The following is a 6,176-nucleotide window of genomic DNA, read 5'->3' as shown; positions in this document are numbered from 1 at the left end:
GCAAAAATAATTGTCTCAGGAGGGGTTACAAATAACTGTGAAAAGAAGAGAAGCAAAAGGCAAAGGAGGAAAGGAAAGATATACCCATTTGAATGCAGAGTTCCAAAGAATAGCAAGGAGAGATAAGAAAGCCTTCCTCAGTGGTCAATGCAAAGAAATAGAGAAAAACAATAGAATGGGAAAGACTAGAGGTCTCTTCAAAAAAATTAGGTACCAAGGGAACATTTCATGCAAAGATGGGCACAATAAAGGACAGAAAAGGTATGGACCTAACAGAAGCAGAAGATACTAAGAAAAGATGGCGAGAATACACAGAAGAAGTATACAAAAAAGATCTTCATGACCCAGATAGCCATGATGGTGTGAGTACTCACCTAGAGCCAGATATCCTGGAATGTGAAGTCAAGTGGGCCTTAGGAAGCATCACTACGAACAAAGCTAGTGGAGGTGATGGAATACCAGCTAAGCTATTTCAAATCCTGAAAGATGATGCTGTGGAAGTGCTGCACTCAATATGCCAGCAAATTTGGAAAACTCAGCAGTGGCCACAGGACTGGAAAAGATCAGTTTTCATTCTAATCCCAAACGAAGGCAATGCCAAAGAATGTTCAAACTACAGCACAATTGCACTCATCTCACATGCTAGCAAAGTAATGCTCAAAATTCTCCAAGCCAGGCTTCAACAGTACATGAACCATGAACTTCCAGATGTTCAAGCTGGTTTTAGAAAAGGCAGAGGAACCAGAGATTTCCAACATTTGTTGGATCATTGATAAAACAAGAGAGTTCCAGACAAACATCTACTTCTTTATTGACTATGCCAAAGCCTTTGAATGTGTGGCTCACAACAAACTGGAAAATTCTTCAAGAGATAGGAATACCAGACCACCTGACCTGCCTCTTGAGAAATCTGTATACAAGTCAAGAAGCCACAGTTAGAACTGGACATGGAACAACAGACTGGTTCCAAATCAGGAAAGGAGTACATTAAGGCTGTATATTGTCACCCTGGTAATTTAACTTATATGCAGAGTATATCATGTGAAATGCTGGGCTGAATGAAGCAAAAGCTGGAATCAAGATTGCTGGGAGAAATGTCAATAACCTCAGATATGCAGTGATACCACCCTTATGGCAGAAATCAAAGAAGAACTAAAGAGCCTCTTGATGAAAGTGAAAGAGGGGAGTGAAAAAGTTGGCTTAAAACTCAATATTCAGAAAACTGAGATCATGGCATCTGGTCCCATCACTTCATGGCAAATAGATGGGGAAACAATGGAAACAGTGAGAGACTTTATTTGGGGGGGCTCCAAAATCACTGCAGATGGTGACTGCAGCCATAAAATTAAAAGATGCTTGCTCCTTGGAAGAAAAGCTATGACCAACCTAGACAGCATGATAAAAAGCAGAGACATTGCTTTACCAACAAAGGTCTGTCTAATCAAAGCTATGGTTTTTCCAATAGTCATATATGGATGTGAGAGTTGGACTATAAAGAAAGCTGAGCACCAAAGAATTGATGCTTTTGAACTGTGGCGTTAGAGAAGACTCTTGAGAGTCCCTTGGACTGCAAGGAGATCCAACCAGTCCATCCTAAAGGAAATTAGTCCTAAATATTCATTGGAAGGACTGATGCTGAAGCTGAAACTCCAATACTTTGGCCACCTGATGTGAAGAACTGACTCATTGGAAAAGACCCCAGTGCTGGGAAAGATTGAAGACAGGAGTAGAAGGGGATCACAGAGGATGAGACGGTTGGATGGCATCGCTGACTCCATGGACATGAGTTTGAGTAAGCTCTGGGAGTTGGTGACCAACAGGAAGCCTGGCGTGCTGCAGTCCATGGGGTCGCAAAGAATCGGACACGATTCAGTGACTGAACTGAACTCAGATGTATGCAGAACCAAGTTGTCCTCACTAAGTGTACAGGGATGAATATTTTCCCCTTTACTCTGTTAGAGCTATCCTGTATCTGCAGCCTCCCTTAGTATTGCCTTTGTTCTCAAGTTCTGGTCAGAGCCTTTCCTGTATTTTTCCAGGTAGAGGCTCATTGTACAAACAAATGTCCTTTAAAGAGCATCTGACTTCTTGCACACATCACACCCCACCAGAAACAAAGTACCAACAGGCTTAAAATGGAATCAAACAGAATAAAACTTGCACCAAGTGTGATTCTCACAAGTTTAAATCAGAGAAGTGAAAAGTAAAGGAATGTTTATTTCAAGCCAATATAATAATTTCCATGGGCTTACTCAAAGGCTGAAATTTGGACGCAGTGGGAAGAAAATGTATCATTTCTCTATTTTGCCAAGACATGATCACATTCATCTCATCATTTTCTTTCCCTTTCCAGTGGCTAAAGACATATGGAGGGCCTACTTGACATGACAGAGTATTAGTAGTTTTAGTCACTCAGTCGTGTCTGACTCTCTGTGGCCCCATGGACTGTAGCCTGCCAGGCTTCCCTGTCCATGGAATTCTCCAGGCAAGAATACTGGAGATTAATTATTATTAATGGCCAGTATTATTGGTACATTTTCTCCTTTTTAAAAACAATCATGTTTATTGATCATCCCCATAGTATTACATCATGTCCAACCCTTCTGAGACTCCATGGACTGTAGCCCGCCAGGCTCCTCTGTCCATGGGATTTCCCAGGCAAGAATACTGGAGTGGGGTGCCATTTCCATCTTCAGGGGATCGAACCTGAATACTGGCCATTTCTTACTGACATGAGAGAAGCCAACTACAAAGATTCAGACAAATACTTCCACTCCCAGGGAACTATTATGCTGCCTAAAGAGGATCAGGGAGCACCTGGGCTGCTAAAGTGATCAGGTACCAAGGATGCTGGCGATGCAGGGATGGGTGAGCAGAGCTCGGCTGTGGGCCCTCCTCCTCTTACCCACCCTCCTGCTCTGTGCCCAGTGTGGGGTCTGAGTGGCTGAAGAGCAGAATGAGGCTGGTGGAACCAGCAATTCTCAGCCCTCTCCCTATGAGAGCTATTCACCAAGCAAGGGCTAAGTTGGGCTGACGTGTGCTGTTTCAGAGTTTTAGCCCCTCTTTCCTTGGCTCCTCTCAGAGTCATTGATTCCTTGGAAAGAGGAGAGGTGGGGAGGGTGCAGCTGTGGCTCATCAGTCCTGGATTAATCTCCTCCCCACGCTTGTCCATTCCAGTGATGCCAGAGAGAATGCTAAGAGAGTCACAGGCTTGTCTAAGTATGGCGACAGTGGCTATGGGTGAGGGGACTCGAGGGCCGACCAGTGTGCCGATGAATGGGACTGGAGCGGCAAAGACCCAATCACTGCAGACCTGCTGGCCGGCCTCAGGAATAATTCAGAGTAAAACTACAGTTATCCATTGATAACTGTTGGGGATGGTTTCAGGACCTCTGCAGAAACCAAAATCCGCAAATACTAAGTGCTTCATATAAAATGACACAGTATAGTCGGCCCTCCACATGGAGGGCATGCCAGTTTTATGTCCAGAACATGAACCATGCTTTATAAACCATATATGGACCATTATATGGAACAGTTATCTGTCCACAACTCTGTGCTCCAAATCCTGGAGAGGATATTAAGAACACCATGAAAAACTTCGGCAGTAAAGCTTAAAACTTGATAAAAATCATCAAATTCTTAGAAAAACCCAATTTACCGAAACCGACTCAAGAAGAAATGAAAACTTTGATTAGTCTACAATCATTGTAAAAGATCAAATCCTCCTCCAAGGAATACAGTACTCCCAAAGGGTCCTACAGACAAATCTAACCCTTCAAAAAAGTGAATAATTATTTTTTTGTACAAACAATTCTGCTGAGTAGAAAATACTCCCCCAGCATAGGGAAGCTTGACACTGTGAAAATGAAAGAAAAGTACAAGTGGTCAAAACTTTACAGAATATTATCAATAACAAGTTGTGAAGCTGAAAGGAGCTTTCAACTATCAATAATAATTTCCTGCTGCTGCTGCTGCTGCTAAAACGCTTCAGTCGTGTCTGACTCTGTGCGACCCCGTAGACGGAAGCCCACCAGGCTCCCCCATCCCATAATTTCCTAAACTACCAATAATAATTTTTAAATATTTAAACAACTATGCTAAAGACAAAATTACCATTTTTTTTTGTCACAGAAAATGACCTTACAAGGCCATTGTCATGATCAAAGAAATCATAGCAAAAACTATATTGAAAAAGGATTGCAAATACTCAGAGCACAGAGGATTTTTAGCACAGTGAAACTAACTACTCTGTATGATACTATAATGGTAGATACTTGCCATTACAAATTTGCCAGAGTCATAGATTGTACAACCCCAAGAGTGAGCCCTAATGAAAACTATGGATTCTGGATGATAAAGATGCCCCAGTGGGCTTGCATGCATGCTAAGTGGCTTAAGTCATGTCCAACTCTTTGCAACCCTATGGACTATAGCCCCCCAGGCTCCTCTGTCCACGGGATTCTCCAGGCAAGAATCCTGGAGTGGGTTACTATGCCCTCCTCCAGGGGATCTTTTCAACCCAGGGATTGAACGCCTGTCTCTTACCATCTCCTGCATTGGCAGGTGGATTCTTTACCACCAGTACCACCGAATTTGCCAAATTCATAGGATGTACAACACCAAGAGTAAGCCCTAATGTAAACTATCAACTCTGGGTGGTAATGATACCCCAATGTAAGTTCAACAATTGTATCAAATGTTGTTTATTGTTTTTGGTGGAGAATGTTGATAATGGTGGAGGCTATCTATAAATGGGGGTAAGGATTCTATGGGAAATCTCTGTACCTTCTGCTTAATACTGCTGTGAACCTAAAACTTGAAAAATAAAGTCTATTAAAACAAGAAAAAAGGATTGTGGAAGTATGTCAGGCTGCTTATTAATAAAAACAGGTATTTTTCTGGATTTCACTTTAAGGTATTTGTTGGCTACTTTAAATTGGTGATTTGCTGTGATTTCTTTTTTCCCATTCTAAATTAATATTTCATATTGTAACTAACTTACTGTTTGTAATTTTGTAGTGTTTTCCCTAAAATGGGCTTCCAAAACGGAATAATTCAAATACCACAAAGTCTGCCCCTGAACAAAAGATGAAAAAATGTGGATAATTATTTGAGCCTAAGACCCACATGTATTTTATATAATAATGCAGAGTATTTTTGCTCACTTTTAATATATTTAAAAATTTTCCATAACTGCAATTGCTATGTAAATTGGAACTTTATTTTGTTAGAAATTTTACCATCATCTGTTCATGATTTTGAGAAGCAGGGTCCCTCAGGAACCACACCTAAGTCATTCTCCATTTGTAAATATGAGGCTCACAGTAATCTGATATGTATGTGCCAAAACTGGAGATCTTTCCTGCCGTGCTGCGATTCATGGGGTTGCAAAGAGTCAGACACGACTGAGAGACTGAACTGAACTGAACTGAACTGAGTATATTGATATCTTCTAGTACTGTTGTGCCTGAGCAGTTAAAACATTAAAATACATACTATTATTTAACTTATATGCAGAGTACATCATGAGAAACGCTGGACTGGAAGAAACACAAGCTGGAATCAAGATTGCCGGGAGAAATATCAATAACCTCAGATATGCAGATGACACCACCCTTATGGCAGAAAGTGAGGAGGAACTAAAAAGCCTCTTGATGAAAGTAAAAGTGGAGAGTGAAAAAGTTGGCTTAAAGCTCAACATTCAGAAAACGAAGATCATGGCATCTTGTCCCATCACTTCATGGGAAATAGATGGGAAAACAGTGGAAACAGTGTCAGACTTAATTTTTTGGGGCTCCAAAATCACTGCAGATGGTGACTGCAGCCATGAAATTAATAAACGCTTACTCCTTGGAAGGAAAGCTATGACCAACCTAGATAGCATATTGAAAAGCAGAGACATTACTTTGCCGACTAAGGTCCGTCTAGTCAAGGCTATGGTTTTTCCTGTGGTCATGTATGGATGTGAGAGTTGGACTGTGAAGAAGGCTGAGTGCCGAAGAATTGATGCTTTTGAACTGTAGTGTTGGAAGAAGACTCTTGAGAGCCCCTTGGACTGCAAGGAGATCCAACCAGTCCATTCTGAAGGAGATCAGCCCTGGGTGTTCTTTGGAAGGAATGATGCTAAAGCTGAAACTCCAGTACTTTGGCCACCTCATGCAAAGAGTTGACTC

Source organism: Capra hircus, chromosome 15 (assembly GCF_001704415.2).
Source record: "Capra hircus breed San Clemente chromosome 15, ASM170441v1, whole genome shotgun sequence".
NCBI classification, from domain to species: Eukaryota; Metazoa; Chordata; class Mammalia; order Artiodactyla; family Bovidae; genus Capra; species Capra hircus.
The sequence above is the reverse complement of the archived record's forward strand: the minus strand, read 5'-3'. Positions refer to the sequence as shown.